Below are 20,439 nucleotides of genomic sequence, written 5' to 3' on the forward strand. Positions count from 1 at the left end.
CGTGCAGCCTTTCATAGCAAGGGGAAAATCCTGTTCAACTCCCCTTTTAGAAACCTCGCCTGCCCCGTTCTGCCCTTGAGCCTGGGGAGGGTGGGGGTGGTGTGTGTGTGTGTGTGTGTGTGTGTGTGTGTGAGTGAGTGGGGGTCATCCTTCTGAAGGCCAATCCACCGCCACCGAGGTCTGGTGCCACATCTTCTGGGCCCGCGTTATAAATAGTCAGCTTTATAAATAATGCAGCATTATTCTCTCTATAATTATCTGGTGGGAAGTTTGCGGCCAGGCAGGTCTTGTGCACATGGCGGGAGGGTGGGGTGACAGCGGGCCAGCGTCCCGCTGCCGCTTTGAAGCGCCCTCTCCTCATTTACAGGCTAGCTTGGAAGCCAACCAACGGATTCTGCAAACCTGTTTCTGTGTGCGTTTGTGTGCACGCGTGGGCTTCCCAAGTGAAGATTCCAAACTGCATCCGTTTCATCCAAACCAACTTTTTAAGATGGGGTGGACTTCAACTCCCAGAATTCCCCAGCCAGCACCTTCAAGTTACCAAAGGTGAGAAAAAATAATTATAATAGGACCCTTCCAGCCCTAGGATTTCTATTCTATTCTATTCTATTCTATTCTATTCTATTCTATTCTACTCTACTCTACTCTACTCCACTCTACGCCACTCCACTCTACATTCTATTCTATTCTATTCTATTCTTATTCTACTCTATTCTACATTCCATTCCATTCTACTCTATTCTACTCTACATTCTACTCTACTCCACTCCACTCTACATTCTATGCTATGCTATGCTATTCTATTCTTATTCTACTCTATTCTACATTCTATTCTATTCTACTCTACATTCTATTCTACTCTACTCCACTCCACTCTATATTCTATTCTATTCTATTCTATCTTATCCTATCCTATCTTATCCTATCCTATTCTTATTCTACTCTACTCCACTCCACATTCTATTCTATTCTATTCTATTCTATTCTACATTCTACTCTACTCCACTCTACATTCTATTCTATTCTATGCTATTCTATGCTATTCTATTCTTATTCTACTCTATTCTACATTCTATTCTCTTCTACGCTACATTCTATTCTACTCTATATTCTATTTTACATTTTATTCTACTCCACTCCTCCCCACTCCACTCTACATTCTATTCTATTCCATTCCATTCCATTCCATTCTTATTCTACTCTACTCCACTCCACTCCACTTTCTATTCTATTCTATTCTATTCTATTCTATTCTATTCTATTCTATTCTTACTCTATTCTATTCCTACTCTACTCTACTCCATTCCATTCCATTCTTATTCTACTCTACTCTACTCTACTCTACTCCACTCCACTCCACTCCACTCCACATTCTATTCTATCCTATCCTATCCTTATTCTACTCTATTCTATTCTACATTCTATTCTATTCTACTCTACATTCTATTCTACTCTACTCTACTCTACTCCACTCCACCCCACCCCATCCCACTCCACTCCACTCCACTCCGCTCTACATTCTGTTCTGTTCTGTTCTGTTCTACTCTACACTACATTCTGTCCTATCCTATCCTATCCTATCCTATCCTATCCTATCCTATCCTATCCTATCCTATCCTATCCTATCCTATCCTATCCTATCCTATCATCTCTATCCCTATCCCTATCCCTATTCCATCCCATTCCAGCTGGCTGGGGAATTCTGGGAGTTGAAGTCCACCCATCTTAAAGTTACTGAAGTTGAGAAACTCTGAGGAGAAGATAATGTAGGAGGTCCTCAACGTAGAACAGTTCCTTTACTGACCATCCAAAGTTACAACAACACTAAAAAAAAGGTGACTTTTTCCACGTTTTTCCACACTTACAACTGTTGTAGCCTCCCCATGGTCAAAGGATCAAAATTCGGGCGTTTGGCCACTGATTCATATTTGTGACGGTCACAGTATCCCGGAGTCATGTAACCCCCTTTGGCGACCTTCTGACAAGCAAAATCAATGGGGAAGCCGGGGTTTGCTTAACAGCGGTGTTACTAACTGAACAACTGCAAGTGATTCACTTAACAATGGCGGCACCAAAGGTTGTAAGGTGGGGGTGAAGTTTCACTTCACAAATGTTTCATTTAGCCACAAAAATTTTGGGCTCAGAGTTGGAGGACTACCTGTAGGCGGGGCTGCCTATCAGGAAGGGCAGGTGGGCAGAGGATCCAAGTGACAGGCAAAGCCTAAGTTAGAAATAAAGTCACTCAAACCCCTTGTTAGGTTTAAAACCTCTCTTAAGCTGGCCCTTTGAACCAGAATTTTCTTCCCTAAATGAAAAAGGGTCTGAGATTGCCTGTGGTTCTTTCAGTGGTCGGTTTCAAAACTTTTTCGAACCTACTCTGTGGGTGTGGCCTCCTTTGTGGGAGTGGCTTGCCAGCCGTGTGACCTGGTGGGAGTGGCTTGCTGGCCATGTTTGAAGTTTGAAGTTTAATAACATTTATATGCCGCCCAATCCCGTAGGACTCCGGGCGGCTTACAATACAAAATAAATAAAAAAAGAATAGAAGGAAAGAAAAGATAGATTAAAAAAACACGCCATACACTCCGTTCTAAGTGGGGCTGGATCATATTTTGAGGTCAACAGCCCCAGGCCTGCCAGAACAGCCAGGTTTTAGTGGCTTTACGGAAGGCCGAGAGAGTGGGAAGGGTCCGGATGTGTTCTCTCTCTCTCTCTCTCTCCCTCTCTCTCCTTCCTTTTGTCTCTCTGTCCCTTTTTCCTTTTTTTCTTTCATCTCTCTCTCACTCTTTCTTTTTTTCTTTTTTTCTTTCTTTCTTTCTTTCTTTCTTTCTTTCTCTTTCTCTCTCTGTGTGAGTCTGTCTGTCTGTCTGTGTGTGTGTGTGTGTGTGTGTCAGTGGTGGGTTTCAAAATTTTTTGGAACCTCTTCTGTAGGTGTGGCCTGCTTTCCGGGTCCACTGGTGGAACCTCTTCTAACCGGTTCGGTAGATTTGACAAACCGGTTCTACCGAATAGGTGTGAACTGGTAGGAAACCACCTCTGGATTCCTTGATGACCGGGGTGGGGTGGGGGAAGAATGCTGGGTGTGTTATAGAAACATTTTGGAAGTGTTTTTTTGAGAGGGATCCTAAGCATATTCCTAATAGCAACTCCTTTCTAATTAGGAAAACCATCCGTTCGGTGACCATCATACAGGTAGTCCTCAACCTACGTCCCCAATGGAGCCACAGGCTTTAGGTTGCTGGGTGAGAAATCTCTTAAGTGAGTTTTGCCCCATTTTACGACTTTTCTTGCCACAGTTCTTAAGTGAATCACTGCAGTAGTTACGTGAGTGACACGGTGGTTAAGTGGATCCGGCTTCCCCATTGATTTTGCTTGTCGGTGGGTCGCAAAAGGGGAATCACATGACCCCGAAGCACTGCGACCGTCATAAATGTGAGTCAAACAAGCCGAGGTGGCACAGTGGTTAGGGTGCAGTACTGCAGGCCACTTCAGCTGACTGCAGTTCTGCAGTTCAGCGGTTCAAATCTCACCGGCTCAAGGTTGACTCAGCCTTCCATCCTTCCGAGGTGGGTGAAATGAAGACCCGGATTGTTGATGGGGGCAATATGCTGACTCTGTAAACCGCTTAGAGAGGGCTGAAAGCCCTATGAAGTGGTATATAAGTTTAACTGCTATTGCTATTGCTAATTGCCAATTTAACCAAATGTAAATCAGATGATCGCGGGGACGCTAAGTGTCAAAAATGGTCCCGAGTTACTGCTTTTCGGTGCCGTTGTAACTTTGAATGGATACTAAATGAACTCTTGTAAGTCAAAGGCTGCCTGTAAATGATTTAGCTCTCCTTGTACAGGTAATCCTCAACATACGACCACAACCGAGCCTAGAATTTCTGCTGCTAAGCAAGACAGCTGTTAATTGAATTTTGCCTCACTTTACAGTTTTTCGTGCCACCGTTGTTAAGTGCATCACTGCAGCTGTTCAGTTAGTAACACGTTTCTTAAGTAAATCAAGTTTCCCCATTGACTTTGTCAGACAGTCACAAAACGGGATCACATGACCTCAGTATACGGCATCCGTCATAAATACATGCCAGTTGCCAAGTGCGCAAATTTTGAGCGTACGGCCATGGTTGTTAAGTGTGAACGGTTGTAAGTGTGAAAACCAGCTGTCAGTCACTTTTTTTCAGTGCCATCGTAACTTCGGACAGTCACTAAATGAATAGTTGTAAGTTGAGGATTACCTGTATATCGTAGCTCAAAAATCTTAGCACTTCCTTTTATACACAACTCCTGGCTGACCAACTGAATTCATTCCATACAAACCATAAAAAAATCTCTTCTCATAATGAACGAGCTCAACTTCCAGATGTGTTCAGCTCCTTTTGGAGGATTCTGGTTGTCCTCCAGCACATCTGTGGAGCATCCGAGTGGGGCAGGATTTGCTTACAGCCTGGATTCTAGCGATGTCCTACCAGTAGAAGATGGGAGAAACTGAGGCAGACATCCTGAAATGCAGGCGTGCTTATTCTCAAGAGACTGGCCGCTTAGAGCCATTGAAAGGATCCAGGAGCTGATTTTTCAGGACTTAAACCTTTGCGCACCTCCTCAGAAGTCAGTCTCATTGAAGTCAATGGGTGTTTTCCCCAGCTCTGTTTCACATATTTTTATTTTACCTTTTTTACTTGTTAAATTTGAAAAGTGGAAAGAAGGACTCAGGGTGATATGAGAGCCATGTTCTAATACAGTGTTTCTCAACCTTGGCAACTTGAAGATGTCTGGACTTCAAATCCCAGAATTCCCCAGCCAGCATTCGGTGCACCGCGGTTCGCCCACATAACACCGATCCTCCGTGAGCTGCGCTGGCTACCTGTTGATCTCCGGGTGCACTTCAAGGTCCTACTTACCATCCACAAAGCGCTCCATGGTAGTGGATCTGGCTATTTGAGAGACCGCCTTCTGCCAATTACCTCCCTGCGTCCCATCAGATCGCACAGGGTAGGCCTCCTCCGAATTCCATCCGCCAGTCAGTGCCGACTGGCGACTACGCGGAGGAGAGCCTTCTCAGTTGCAGCTCCGACGCTATGGAACAATCTCCCCGTGGAGATCCGCACCCTCACCACCGTCCAGGCCTTCCGCACGGCCCTCAAGATCTGGCTATCCCGTCAGGCCTGGGGATAGGACTTTACTCTCTCCCCTCCCGAATGCTGAGTGAATGTTGTGCTTTTATTGTTAATTATTTTTTACTCACATTTTCTTTTATGTCTTGTCTTGCACTCCCCCCCTCATTATTGTAAGCCGCCCTGAGTCCCCTCAGGGAAAAGGGCGGCCTATAAGTGTTCAATAAAACTCTAAACTCTAAAAACTCTAATCAAGGAGAGAAGTAACTTAGAACGAAGGAGAAATTTCCTGAAAATGGGAACAATTAATCAGTGGAACAACTTGCCTCCAGAAGTTATGGGTGCTCTTATCACTGGAGGTTTTTAAGAAGAGACTGGATAACCATTTGCCTGGAATGATATAGGTCCTCCTGCTTGACCTGGGGGTTGGACTAGAAGACCTCCAAGGTCCCTTCCAATATTGTTATTCTGATGTCTAGATACGCCCACGGTTACTTACTGAGTGGCTGTAGGGAAGTTATGCACGCACACTGTGTTTAAGGTACAAAGCCTCCTGCCCAATCTGCGATAAAAATCAGAAGAAAATAAATCTTCCTTCCAGGCAAGCGTGAGATTTTTTATTAGCTCTAAAACAGATGAAGAAGAAAGATGCTCTCCTGACAGATGTGGCACATATGAAGTTTCAGGCGCTTTCTTTTTTTAAACTCAACCCACTTCACCAGGCAAAGAGTAAAAACAGCTTTGGCTCGGCGCACACGTCCAGATTTAAAAAGGGCTCCCTTAAATATTTTTTTTTTCTTCGCCTTCCTTTTCCCTCACCCAGTTCCTTAAGTGGTCCGAAGGGTGACGAAAAGAGGCGGGATGAAGGGACTTTAAGAAAGGAAACCCCAAAACTCTTTTAAAAGAAGTTTAATTCTATTCCTGCTTTGAAACTATGGGTTTCGGGGACAAATCGGGCTAGGAGAGTAGAAGGACAATCCTTGTCGCCCTTCTAATATCCTTTACAGAAGCAGTTTTGACTTCCCTGCCCACCCCAACCACAAGCATCAAAAGTAAAGTACATCCATGCCCTTCCCCTCTTTGAAGCCCCTTTCGCAGCTTCCCCCTACCCCCAAAAAGAAGGGTTTTTCATCCAGGACCTCCCCCCAAAAAGCAGAGGGAAGGAAACCACAAGAATGGCTCCAAGAGACCCCCAAACCCGCCCCCCCCGCCCCCAAAAAGGGGCGAAGAAAACATCATAAAAGGCACTTACAGAGCAAAGAAGAGGCGGGGGTCGCGAGGAAAGCGCGGGGGGGGGAGTTTGTCCCTGTTTCAGAGGACTCCCTCTCCCCTCAATTGGGAACCTCGACCTCCCCCCACTCTCTGGCCCCCGGCGAGCTCCGAAAGGCGACTCGGGGGGGGACCGGCCAGCCGGGCAAAGTCCAGACAGAGGCAGGGAGAGGAAGGGAAGGCGATTATATTTAGCTCCAGGGCGGGGTCGACTTTAGGGAAGAAGGGAAGGAGGAAAAGAAGGAGTTGGCGGAGGAGGCTTAAACTTAGACAGGAGGGCGGCCGGGCGCCTTGTGACTCCTGCCGTTGCCGAAATAGCCAAAAGTTGTTCCTGCGGCTGAATTAGCAGCAGGCACTAAAAACAGCTGCTGTGAAATCTTCCCTCCCTGCCGTCGCCGCCGCCGCTGCTGCCGCCGCCCTGGGGAGCCTGCCAGTTGGCATCACCCTCCTTGCTTTTGCCCCGGGCGAGGGGCGCGGGGAACGCAAGCCCAGGCCGGCTCCGCAGCTCGCACGCAGCCCAGCAAAACGGCTCCCGTCGGCTCGCCTGCCCCGCTCGCTGCTTTTCCCAGCCAACCAACCAAGGCAGCTTTGCTTTGCTTTGCTTTGCTTTGCTTGCAGCCGGCGTGCGCTGGCTTCGCGGCGCCTCCTGCCGGCCAGCAATTAGCCCGAAGAAGCGCTGAGCCAGAGCCGCGCTTGGTGCGCGAGTCTCCGCCGAACAGAGCGCTCTTTGCAGCTGCTGCACCCCCAGCCAAGCTCAGGAGATGGAGTCCGGCCCGTGGGGGTTCTGCGGACCCTGCAATCGGGGGGTTCCAAAGGTGTTTGGAGGCAACTGGACTTTCTTGTTGTTGTTTTTTTCCTTTTGAAGACGTTTCGCTTCTCCCGGCAAAGAGCTTCTTCCTGGAACACCGCTCAGGGGACCCTGAGGACGCCGATAAACCTCCAAGTGCTTCAAAGACCCTCTTAAAGGATGCAAACAGGGGTGAAATTCAGCAGGTTCTGACAGGTTCTGGAGAACCGGTAGCAGAAATTTGAATAGTTGGGGGAACTGGCAAATACCTGGCTGGCCCCAGAGTGGGGTAGGAATGGAGATTTTGCAGTATCCTTCCCTTGCCATGCCCACCAAGCGCCTACAGAACCACTAGTAAAAAAATAATAATTCACCACTGGATGCAAATGACTGGCTGTCTGCAAAAAAATAGAAATCCTTCCCTTCCCTAAAATCCAGTCAGAGCTGAAGAAGCTTCTTGGATGAGAAGCAAATTGTCTTCAAAAGAAAAAACAGAAAGTCCAAGTTGCCTCCTGAAAAAGCATTTTTGGGACAACCATGACCGGGATGACTGAGAATCTCTATAGACTTTCTGCAATTGGGTTAATACGGAAGGGGGTTGTGTGGATGTAGCCATCTTGGACTTTATGCCCAGGGAGGGTGGAGTCAGAGGCTTTCTCAAGCTTTGGGAAGGGTGGAGGGGCGGAATGACCCTTTCCTACGTCTATGGAGATTCTCAGTCATCCAGGTTGGGATTGTCCCAAAGGTGCTTTTTTTTTTCAAGGGGCAGCTGGACTTTCAGGATTTTCTTTGAAGATGTTTCACTTCTCATCCAAGAAGCTTCTTCAGAGCTTGAGAAGCTTCTCGGATGAGAAGCGAAACGTCTTCAAAGCAGAACCAGAAAGTCCAAGAAGAAGCTGAAGACGTGACCCGACAAAAGCGCGAACGTCATAAGTGCGCCGACAAAACCACGGCGCTAAAACCACGATGTCAAAAGCGTGTTGACAACAGCGGGCCGACAACAGCGTGCCGACAGAAGCGCGATTTAAGGTAAGGTAAGGTTTAGGGTTAGGTTTAGGGTTAGGTTTAGGGTTAGGTTTAGGGTTAGGTTTAGGGTTAGGTTTAGGGTTAGGTTTAGGGTTAGGTTTAGGGTTAGGTTACAGCGCGCTTCTGTCAGCACGCTGTTGTCGGCGCGCTTCAGGGCTCATTCGTTGCTCCTTCGTCGCGCGGTTTTGTCGGCGTGGTTTTGTCACCGCGGTTTAGTGAGGCGCGCTTTGTCGTTCGCGCATTTGTGGTGGAATTGCTGAAGAAGCTTCTTGGATGAGAAGAGAAACATCTTCAAAACAAAACCAGAAAGTACAGTTGCCCTTGGACTTTCTGGTTACTTGTTGCTTCTCATCCAAGAAGCTTCTTCAGAGCTGGAGAAGCTTCTTGGATGAGAAGAGAAATGTCTTCAAAGCAAAACCAGAAAGTCTTGAAAGCCTCTTGAAAAATCACCTTTGGAGACAACCCTTTCACATGTTTTTTCTTCTCCTGAATCTCCCTGGATGTCACTGTTTTTTCCCCACCAGCCACGGGGGAACCTTCTAACAGTGAAGCGATTCTGTCTTATAAATTATCACAGTAATTTAGCCGCGGGCTCTTGCTGCCTGCTAGTATCAAGGTTTTGCCTGCCTTGGATATAATCGATTGTCACGACCCGCCTTGTTGTGATTATTAGAGTCTGGCTGGCTTCATACATTCACAGGAGGTCATTGTCAAGTATTGATGGATGATCCTAATCCATTTGAGAGGAGTGAATGTAAGCTAGTCAAATAAACAGACATAATTGATTTGTATGGGAAAGTCTGGCAGGCAAAATAGGCCTTTTGGGGGCCGTTTTCGGGCCGATTTTCAGGAATTTTGGGGGTGTTTTTCAGGCCATTTTCAGGCTGTTTTGGGGCCAAAAACAGCCTGAAAAAAAAACAGCTAACAAACAGGCATGTATGCGCTGGCCATGCACTGGTCTTCAGGTTTCAGTTCTCCGGTGCTTACAAACACCAGCTGGCCATTGCTGGGCACTCGGTGCTGAAAAGGATTGCCATCACTGGCCTAGCCTGTTTCTCTAAAGCCGGACCCTGTAGAGCAGTGTGTTCTCTGCTGGCTGGGGGATTCTGGGAGTTGAAGTCCACTGTTCCACCACAAAACCTGCGTTCGACTAAAGGGCACTCGACGAAAACTGCGTAGCTGACGTCATCACAGCGCGACAACAGCGTGGAGAAAAAAAGCACGCTGTAAACGCTAAACCTAAAATTAATCCCTAAACCTAAACCTAACCCCCCTAACCTTAATCCTAAACCTTACCCTTAACCTTACCCTTACCTAACCCTAACCCTAAACCCTAACCCTACCTAATCCTAATCCTAACCCTTAACCTAACCCTAACCCTAACCCTAACCCTAACCCTAACCCTAACCCTAACCCTAACCCTAACCTAACCTAACCCTAACCCTAAACCTAACCTAACCCTAACCCTAACCTAACCCTAAACCTAACCCTAACCTTAACCTAACCCTAAACCTAACCCTTAACCTAACCCTTACCTTAACTTGAATCGGCTTGCTTTCAAAGCGCTATTTAAAGCGCCCTTCTTTCTCCGCGCTCGCTGTTGTCGCCCTGCTGATGACGTCAGCGACACGGTTTAATCGGGCGCACTTTAGTCGAGCGCGGTTTTGTCGTGCCACGGAAGTCCACAGGACTTAAAGTGGCCAAGGTTGAGAAACACTGCTGTAGAGGTTTCTGCTTTTTAAATAAAATGTGTTCACAGGAAAAGGTGCCACCGGATTGATTTGACAGAATCTTTTTGACAGAGTCTTTTTTTAATCCCTTAGCCACAAACGCTGGGCTTTGGCCACAGCTGATTCCCAATGTGAGAACTCTATATATTTTTCGTGAACTTCCCTTCAGCCAGCGTGGAGACAAAGAGAAAACAATCCTGTTTTGCCAGTAAAAGGAAAGCAAGATTCGAATCTTGGCTCAACATGGCACAAATCCCACCTCTGCTTCTTTGTCAGGAGAGACTTCGCTTGCCATATTTTTTCTTTTCTTCCCTTCCTTCCAGCTTGGGGGTGGGGTGGGGGGAGGAGAGGGGAAGGTCAGAAAAATAAAAATCACAAAAGAAAGCAAAGTGGAAAATATGATATAAATGGAACCGAGTTTCTAAAATAAAGGCTGCATTCTTCATCCCGGGACGGCCATTTACAGCATCAATAAGAGTTTGTTGGGGAAAATTACGGGAGGAGGTTGCAGGACAAGTTCTGGAATGCAGCAAGGTTGGGCATCTGCCAAGACCCAGAAGTGATGGAGGGGGGGAGGTATTGTTTCCCGTGACCTGACAAAAGGGCGCACGACAAAAGCGCGCCGACAAAACCGCATAGCTAAAACCATGATGTCATCACCACCGCCGACAACAGCGCGGCGACAGAAAACCAATTTAAGTTAAGGTAAGGGTTAGGTTAGGGGTAGGGGTAGGGTTAGGTTTAGGGTTAGGTTTAGGGTTAGGTTTAGGGTTAGGTTTAGGGTTAGGTTTAGGGTTAGGTTTAGGTTTAAGGTTAGGTTTAAGGTTAGGTTTAGGGTTAGGTTTAGGTTTAGGGTTAGGTTTAGGGTTAGGTTTAGGGTTAGGTTTAGGGTTAGGGTTAGGGTTAGGTTTAGGTTTAAGGTTTAGGTTTAAGGTTAGGTTATGGGTTAGATTTAGGTTTAGGGTTCGGTTTAGGGTTCGGTTTAGGGTTAGGTTTAGGGTTAGGTTTAAGGTTAGGTTAGGGTTAGATTTAGGGTTAGGGTTAGGGTTCGGTTTAGGGTTAGGTTTAGGGTTAGGTTTAGGTTTAGGGTTAGCGTTATGTTTAGGGTTAGGGTTAGCTTTTGAATGCTAGTAAAAGTTTATTTTGTTGCATCAAATGGAATAAATATATCAATTACAGACAGTAAAATGTAGTACAGATGTCGGCGCGTTAGGGTCGCATTTGCTAAGCGCTTCGGAAGGCACGGGTTTGCCCTCCACGGTTATGTCGGCGCAGAAAAGGGCTTCGCGGTTTTGTCGGTGAACCATTGTTTTCCAGGCATTGGTAGCAATTCTGTTGATTGTCTCCTAATTTCAAGGGAAACCCCACCCCCAACATTTTAGAAATTGTTTACAGGAAGGCCGTGACCTACCGTCGTTCGTTTAGCAACTGTTTGAGGTTACGACAGCCCTGGGAAAAAAGTGACACACATCTGGTCCTCGCACTTAGGAGGTGCGGCCATGGTGGGGCGTGGCCTAGTCGGTCTCCTGCACCACGGTGGGAGGGGCTTTTTGGCCTCCGGGAGGGCGAAAACGGCCTCTCCAAGCTCCGGAGGCCCTCTGGAGGCAGGAAATGGGCCTTCCCAAACTTCCAGTAGGCCTGTTTTTCATACACACCCCCCGAGTCTCTGTGCGTGTCCTGCACTTACCTGCATCCAAAATAGGCTGCGTGGGACTCCTAGGAGGGGAAGGCATGTGGGCGAGGCCAGCCACGAGTGGGATTTGGGGGGTTCTCCAAACTGTACAGAATCTTAGCTAGAGGTTCTCCTGAACTCGCGTGAACCCCCAGCAGCCCACCCCTGGTTGCAGCGTCTCAGGGGTCATGTGATCAACAAACAAATGGGGGAATCTTGATTCGCTTAACTGTGCTATTCGCATTGACAACCATGGCCAAAAAAAAAGGGAGGATAAAATTGGTCGTGACTCATTTAACAACGGTCTTGCTTAGCAAATTGACTCAACTGTAGTCATAAGAAGAGAGCCTGTCCTGCAGGCATTTGAGAACGTGAATCCCCCCCGCCCCAGATATTCGATTTCAATTTCCATTTCAACTCAAAATCAGTACATTTGATTTCAACCAGAGAGGACATACATCCTAAATTTAAGATGGGAGGACTGATGCTCAGTGATGTGCAGGTATTTTACACCGATCCAGGTATTGTCTACACATCCACATCGCAGGATCCACCTCACCTTTCCGACTGTGGCATGATTTATTTAAAAAAGAAAGAAAACCTGACTTCACACAGCAAACACTGCATACAAATGATTCATTGTTAAGAAAGGGTAAAGTGCCCTTTATTACCATACATCTTGACCTTTGCCTATTGACAATGATCCGGTGATATATCTCTTAAACAAACACTGTGCACAGCCTCCTCCAAAGCTGTGCAAGCCGAAACATGCAACTTTTAACAGAGCCGGGGACACAGTAATCCTTATGTTTTCTTTTGCATCTATGGCTCTGACTGCATCAACAGTGTTGTTTTAAAGCGCCACATTCTTTCAAATCTTTGCAAGATATATATTCCCCCCCCCCCCAGTTGTTTGCAGCCAAGCCGAACCAAAAGGCATACAGGGGTGGATCAGTCTGTACATGTCTAGACTCTTGGTCACCTGAGAGGCTTGTGAACAAAGGAGTTTTGGGTGTGCACAAAAAGCTGCAATTCAGTTTGCAAGGAAAGTTTCCATAACTACCCACACTTAAGAAACAGAACGGATACCGGAAAATAAAACTCGTGTCTGAATTCAGCTTGGGGTTGAAACTGTGAGCCCCTAGAGCAGGGGTCGGCTCTGGAGCCGCATGTGGTTCTTTCATCCCTGTGCTGCGGCTCCCTGCTGCCAGTCGGCTCCACAATCGATAGGGCTTTCGGTTAGGACAGGTAGAGGAAAAAGGATGCAGCGCTAGGAGGAGACTCTATGATGGGGGGACCGGACTTCTGGTCAGCAGAGGAAAAAGGACGCCATGCTCGGAGGAGACTCTATGGTGGGGGAACCGGACTTCCGGTCTGCTCCAGAATTGAATGGAGGGGGGGCCTTCCGGTTAGGACCTTTGTGGCTCTTTGAGTTGTTAAGGTTGCCGACCCCTGCCCTAGAGCTAAAGTTAGCCTTCAAAAACTCAAAACCGAGCGTTGGAAACTTGTTTCAAACTAACCTGTTTTATTTAAAAGGGTAGAGGCAGTCCTTGATTTACAACCACAACCGAGCCCAACATTTCCGTTGCTAAGTTGAGACAGTGGTGAAAGTGAATTTTATGACCTTCCTAGCCACAGTGAGGGAATCAAGGCCATCCTTTAGTAACACGGCTGCTAGGGGTATCTGGCTTCCCCATTGACTTTGCTCGTCAGAAAGTCTCCCAAGGGGATCACGGGACCTCAGGACCCTGCAACTGTCATAAATATGAGTCCCTTGCCAAGCGGCTGAATTTTAGTCACGTGACTATGGGGAAGCTGCAATGGTTGGACGTGTGAAAAAAAGGTCCTAAAGCAGGGTGAAATCCAGCCGGTTCTGGAGAAACAGTAGTGGAAATTTGAGCAGTTCGGAGAACCGGCAAATGCCATCTCTGGCTGGCCCCGCCCCCTTCTATTATCTGCCTCCCGAGTCCCAGCTGATTGGGAGGGAATGGGGATTTTGCAGTATCCTTCCCCTGCCACGCCACCAAGCTACGCCCACAGAATCAATAGTGTAAAAATTTTGAATTTCAAGGAGAGGAGGAGCCAACGTCACGATGATACATTGTGCGGGCTTGACTATCCGAGCCCACCGATGACACTTTGCCCCTGGACGGTCCAGCAGGACCTAAACAGTCCCGGAGAGATGGGGATCAGGAAGTCAAAGCCTTGCTGGTCTCAGGGACACTGCAAAGTCCCTGATTGAAAGTCCTAAGTCACGTTTTTTCAGTGCCGTTGTAACTTTGAAGACTCACTAAATGAACTGTTGTAAGTCGAGGACTATCTGCATGCCTTTTAATAAATAAAAAACCAACCCTGTGGAATATGCTACGAGATTCCGTCAGATGTTTGCCACCATAAACTAATGCAGCCCCCCTTTGTAACAGCCTCTGAATTTCAATTTTTTGCCTTCTCATCACAATGCCAGGTGGGTTTTCCAAAATTTGGAGGCAGGACCTACCTGAAGGCAGCACCTTCGACTTAATCAAAGAATATAAACTGCTACTCCAACCCCAGAGAAATAACCCAGAAAAACTGGCTTAGACAATGTGACGTTCCTCACTTACTCGCTTTATTAAAGTGGTCCTCTACTTACAATCATTCATTGGTCATGTGACAATGTGGCTGTGGCAAACTCACGTCGATGGGCACTTCGTCTTAGCTGTTACAACGTAATAAGGGGTTAACCGGAGAGGCAGTTACTATAAGCAGGGCAATAAAGATGAGGCTAGAAACAACACCAGGATTTTTCCTTCCTGTCTTCCTTACGGGATTAGCCCTGTAAAGTGGGGAAAAAATAAAATAAGATTTCTTCCAATAACCAGTTCTCCCAAACTGCTTAGAAAGTTACTAACCGGTTCTCCCGAATAGGTGCGAACCGGCTGAATCCATCACTGCATTGCAGCATTCCCCACAACCATGTGACCACAATCCGGGTACTCGACTTGTATCTGCGGTGGCTCAGCCTCCCAGGGTCACGTGTTCTCCATCTGCAACCTCCTCAGCTGCCTTCTGACAAAACGACGTCAGTGGGGAAGGTTGCAAATCAAGGCCATCTCTTGTCTGACTTATGACTACCTTGTTAAATATTCCGGTCCCAGTTGTGGTTTACTACACGTACGGTACTTACTTCATTATGGTTTCTTCCCTTCCCAAAAATGTAGCCTCCAGCTAGTAAGGACTGGCCACATCTAGCGTTTCCAGACGGGTTCTACATACACCGCACCTTAACCCACAAAGAAATTTACTACAGGGAGTGTGTTTCCCCGCCTTGCTGACTCCTGGGATCATGGTCTATGGAGGTTCTCAGTCCTCCAGGTCATGGTTGTCACAAAGCTTTCAAGAGGCAATCAGACTTCATTTTTCTCTTTGAAAACGTTTCGCTTCTCATCCAAGATGCTTCATCAGCTCTGACTGGATGTTGAGGAATGGAAGGATTTATATTCCTTGGAGACAGCTGGTCATTTGCTTCCTTTTAGAGCATGGTCAGCCACCTGTGGCTCTGGAGCCGCATGTGGGCTTTTTCAGCCTCAGCTGCAGCTCCCTGTCACCAGGTTGGCACCACAATTTGAGAGGAGCTTCCGATTGGGGAGGGGAAACAGGATGCACCAGGAGGAGACTCTATGGCAGTGATGACGACCCTTTTTCTTACGGCATGCCAAAATTGCGTGGGTACGCGTCCTCCCCACCCATGCATGCACAACCCCTTCCCAGGCTCCAGAGGCTTTCCTGAAGCCTGGGAGGGTGAAAAACGGCCTCGCTGGGCCCTCCAGAAGGGCAAAAATCAGCTGGAACTGATGGGGCGGCGTGCCAGGAAATATGGCTCTGCGTGCCACCTGTGGCATGCATGCCATGGGTTCGCCATCACGGCTCTATGGCAAGGGGCGGGTTTTCCCGGTCGGCTCCACAATTGATAGGGCTTTCGGTTAGAGGAAAAAGGACGCCGTGCTAGGAGGAAACTCTATGGTGGGGGAACCGGACTTCCGGTCGGCTCCAGAATTGAATGAGGAGCTTCCGGTTAGGACTTTTGTGGTTCTTTGAGTGTTTAAGGTTGCCGATCCCTGTTTGAGAGAGTCGTTGAGGCCGCTTGGAGGTTCGCCTGTGTCCTCAGGGTCACCTAAGTAGTGCAAATGTGCTTGGAGCCCCCTTGGAGCTGCCGAAAGCTGTGGAGCTGTGTCCCTTCGCTGTTGCTTCCCAGGGCAGAAAACAACCTGCGAAAGCACCGTTCCACATCACGGTTTTTGAGAACTTGGCTGAGAACTTTGTACCCAACTTCAAAGCCTTTTGTTTGCAACAAAGAGGATTCACTACAAATACTAAGTAGCATTTTGCCCTGGAGTCATTTGGCAAAAGCTTTACAGAGGATCCCTGAAGGCAAGGAGGAGGAGGTGGTGGTGGTGGGAATAGGCCACTCTATGTGCTCAGAGGGACTGTGCTACGATGCCTGAAAGAAGCAGCCTCAAATCCTAGTTGTAGGGCTGCACCAACACTCACCCCCACCCCACCCCACCCCAGCATTTGGAAAAATCCCAGGTCTCCTGATCAGGCTCTGTGCACCTCTGTGCCACACCTTAATTCCATGCCTTGATCGAACAGACTATGGCTTCCTTTTCCACGATGCACTGCAATTACACACATACACACTTGCAACATTTCTAGCAAAAAACTGCGCCTCCCACTAATGGCTAGAATTTTAAGATGATCAGTAATGGAAGGAAAGCCACATATCCCACCCCACCCCCAAGGGTAGCTCTGCAAATAGTCCCCACTTGCTCTCCTAACCTACCTTCCAGGATCGTTGTGAGGATGGAGTGAAAGGATCAACGCAATGTGCTCAGATCTCAGAGGAAACAGGTGGATACTTGTAATAGATGGAAGGCTGAGGGAAGGATAGCGGAAAGCTGGGATATAAATGCAACCTATAAATGTATTTTAATTATAATTGCTGGGATATATTCTATTTCTCTATAGAATTGTCCAACCTTGTGAGTGTTAAGACATGTAGACTTCAACTCCCAGAATTCTCCAGGAGCATAGAGAATTATTGGAGTTGAAGGTGGGACATAAATGCAGTCCAATGTAACTTAGATTGGCTGGGGCTTATCAGCCATTCGTCTATACCAGGGTATCCAACCTTGGTGACTTTTAAGACCTTTTTAGACCCGCTAGCAAGGAGAATTCCTGGGAGTTGAAGTCCACAAGTCTTAAAAGTTGCTGTAGTTGGGACACCCCTGCTCTATCTGAATGCAGCTCAAATGTTAAAGAAGAGATACAAGGCCTGGGACTTTCCCTCTCTCTTCCTGCAAGTCCCAGAACTTTGTGGGAATTGCGTTGGTCTTCCCAAAATCCCGCATGGCACCACTCCTGTATAGAACAGGGCAGGGCAGGGCGGGGCAGGGCATGGGCCCGGACATACCATCTTTCGGGCAACGTTTTTACCTTGATCGCCCTATGCAACAACCCTGGAGTGAAATGAATCAAATCAAACCTTTATTGTCCATGCACAACATGTGTACAATGAAATTGGATGAGCCTCCCTTGGGCGCAGCCTCCCCCGAAAATAGAGAATACATAATAAAGAAATCCCTAAACCAAAAGAAATAATACCTATCATACATTCCCATATATGTATATAACATTAAAACCATAGCCTTGAATATACACACTTTTTTAAAAAATCACCCTGCAAAAAATAAAAGTGCGTATAGTCAAGGTGATGGTTTCCCCAGTTGCAATGGATGGCTGTGAAAGTTGGATCATAAGGAAGGCTGAGCGCCAAAGAATGGAGGCCTTTGAACTTTGGTGCTGGAGAAGACTCCTGCATTGAGTCCCTTGGACCTGCAAGGCGATCAACCGGTCAGTCCTAGAGGAGATCCACCCTGACTGCTCTTTACAAGGCCAGATCCTGAAGAGGAAACCCAAAGGACTTTGGCCACCTAATGAGAAGGAAGAAGGACTCCCTGGAGAAGAGCCTCATGCTGGGAATGATGGAGGGCAAAAGAAGAAGGATGGCAAGGCGATCCAACCGGTCAGTCCTAGAGGAGATCAACCCTGATTGCTCTTTAGAAGACCAGATCCTTTAGAAGACCAGAGCCTCATGCTGGGAAAGATTGAGGGCAAAAAGAAGGGGGACGGCAGAGAATGAGGTGGCTGGATGGAGTCACTGAAACAGTTGGCATGAACTTAAATTGATTGATTTAATTGACTTAAATTGGTAGAGGACAGGAAGGCCTGGTGACCACATGATCCTGGGACTCTGCAACTGTCATAAGTACATGCCAGTTGCCAAGCACCTGAATTTGGATCATGCTACCACGGGGATTTCGCGAGGGTCACAAGCGGGAGGACCGGCATACTCAGTGCACCTTTGAACCATCGCTAAATGAATGACTGTGGGTTGAGAACGACACGGAAGGAGGTAGCTGGATGAAGTCAGGGAAGCAGTCGGCATGAGCTTCAATGGACTCCAGAGGATGGTGGAGGACAGGAAGGCCTGGAGGAACGTGGTCCATGGGGTCGCGATGGGTCGGACACGACTTCGCAACTAACAACAACATAGAACATGATGTTACACCGACATAAGAGCACTGCACCCGTTAACTTTTAGGCAAATAAGAAAAATAAAGAGGTGCAGAAATACAACGCATGCACACGTGCGCGAGAAACCCCCACCCCCTCCCCAACTCCCAAGATCGGCCGGATTCCCACGTTGCCAAAATACACTCAACTCCCGAATTCTCGCCCGTTCTTGTCCTGTTGCAAGCGTCTTCGGATTGGTTGGCCAGCCTTCGCGAGGGCGACCAATAGAAACGCGCCGTGATGACTTCATTCTTCGGCCGCCCCAGGTCAGGATTGGCTGCTTTTCGGTCCCGCCCCTCCCTATCCCCACGTGGGGAAGGGGGAAATTCCCGGTCCGGCCGCTGATTGGTCGCGGCGTTGTCGGCGGTGGCTCCTCTGTTGCTGAGAGGAAGCGCGAGAGGCCCGGCCGGGACAACAAGACAGGCCCAGAGCGGACCCCCGGTAAGTTGATGAATATGCTAATGACATGCAAATCGGATTCAAAGGAGCCCTCCAGTGAGGGGATTCCTGAGGGGAGCGAAGTCTACCTTCCTTCACCTCAGGAGTTGTACTTTGCAGTCCTGCAGGGGGGAGGGGGGCGCCGTCGAATTAACCTGCACAGCCTGACGGGAGCGGTAGTTTTTCCACAGGGGGACTCCCCAGGATATCGGAAGGAAGGGTCGCCGCTGCGGACTACAACTCCCATGGAGCCCGCGCGCCGGCGTCTTGGGCACGTCCGCCAGGCGCTCCGTTTCCTCAAGCATGACGGGTGTGCTAGTCTTTTCGCTCTCGCACTCTTCCACTTCCCCTGTTGTTCGGCGCCGCTCCCGGAGGCGTTCGCTCGCCTGACTAATCCGGCGTCGCCGCCTTTGGAAGAGCGGCGGCGCGCGCTGCATCTTGGGAGTTGTTCGTCCGTCTAGGAGAACTTCCTGGTTTCTTCTCTGAACACTTGATGGAGGTCCGGGACCACTAAGGCCATGAGGCTTTGCGCGCCCAGGGGTGTTCGAAGACGGGGCGATTTTGTGTCCTGGTGCGGCATGGGATTTGGTGTCTCTTCTTTCCTCAGTGCCGCTAGATAAGGATAATTACAAGCCCCACAGAGTCAGGACTCTCTCTTCCCCTTCGCCCAGCCTTGTTTCGCGGTACTTTCTGGATTAAAAGTTTTTCTGGGAGAGTAGGACTGCTTATCGGGTAGAGGAGAGCCCTCGGAGGGACTACATGTCCCATGAGGCTTAGCGTAGGGTGCCTTCTTCCTGTTCGCCTTGCGCCAGGTAAACAAGTCTTGCCTTCTGGCTCCACCTTCTTCATTCCTATTGGCTACTGTATGTTAAGTGCCTTCCCCTCCTTCCCGAAGTCGCCTTTTCACAGGTTACTGTAAGTGCTCCTCTCAAGGGAGGGGCAGGAGCCCTTTGAACGTGCGGCCCTCCCTCTGCCGCGCTGATAGGCGGCGCTTGCTGCCTGTTGTGGGAGGCGGGGCAAGCGAAGCCTGCCCCGAGGAACCGTTGGCTACGGCGAAAATCTGTCAGGGAGTTGTGGCCGCTGATTGGACGGCTCTTCCAGCTGGTCCAGATTCATTCACCATTTTGTCTGTTGGAGTAAAAGGGGCTCGGAGGGGCCGGAGAGGGGCTCGGGCTGGACCATCGAGGGGGGGAAAGAGGGGGGGGAAAGGGAAAGAAATCGAACTGTTCCAAGATTTCCTGGAGAGGCATTCTGGAAAAAGGGGGATCGTTCAGGTAAGGGGGGGCTAGGAGGTGCCAACTTTAGCACCCCCCCACCCAAGGCGGGGAGCGGGGGGAGGAGAAGGGGAAGATCTGCAGAAGGAAACATCTGCACCCCGGAACCTTCAAAGTAGGAAGAGCCAACTTTATTGATCTGCCCCCCCCCCAATTACGTTGGGGAGGTATCAACTCTGGAACCCGGGGCATTCCCCACTTCTTTCCCACCCCCCAAGTTTTAATGGTTCGCCCCAGAGAGAACCTGCAGAGCTGGGACAGGGGGAAAAGTGGGGTGGGGGGGGAGAATCCAGGAGCGCCCCAACTTTGCCTCCCCCCCCCAATCAGAATGCAGGGGCTGGCTTGCTGTCTGTTGGTATGTGTGTGCGTGAGAGAGAGAGAAGGGGGGGGGGGAAGCGAGCGAGCGCAGGCATGTTTATTATGGGATGCCACCGAGGAGGCAAGGTTCCAAGCTGAGACCCAATACCAGTTATTATGGGATAGAGAGAGAGAGAGAGAGAGAGAGAGAGAGAGAG

At 48.6% G+C, this 20,439-nt stretch overlaps 1 protein-coding gene across 1 annotated transcript in view; it reads left to right on the forward strand.

The window, feature by feature from the left end:
* The first annotated feature begins 19,839 nt into the window (after window positions 1-19,839).
* Window positions 19,840-20,439, forward strand: part of CIC (capicua transcriptional repressor) — a 52,666-nt gene continuing 52,066 nt past the window's right edge. The window contains 1 exon segment of the mRNA XM_032227247.1: window positions 19,840-19,924. The gene's annotated coding sequence lies outside the window, so the exon portion shown is untranslated.

Source organism: Thamnophis elegans, chromosome 12 (assembly GCF_009769535.1).
Source record: "Thamnophis elegans isolate rThaEle1 chromosome 12, rThaEle1.pri, whole genome shotgun sequence".
NCBI classification, from domain to species: Eukaryota; Metazoa; Chordata; class Lepidosauria; order Squamata; family Colubridae; genus Thamnophis; species Thamnophis elegans.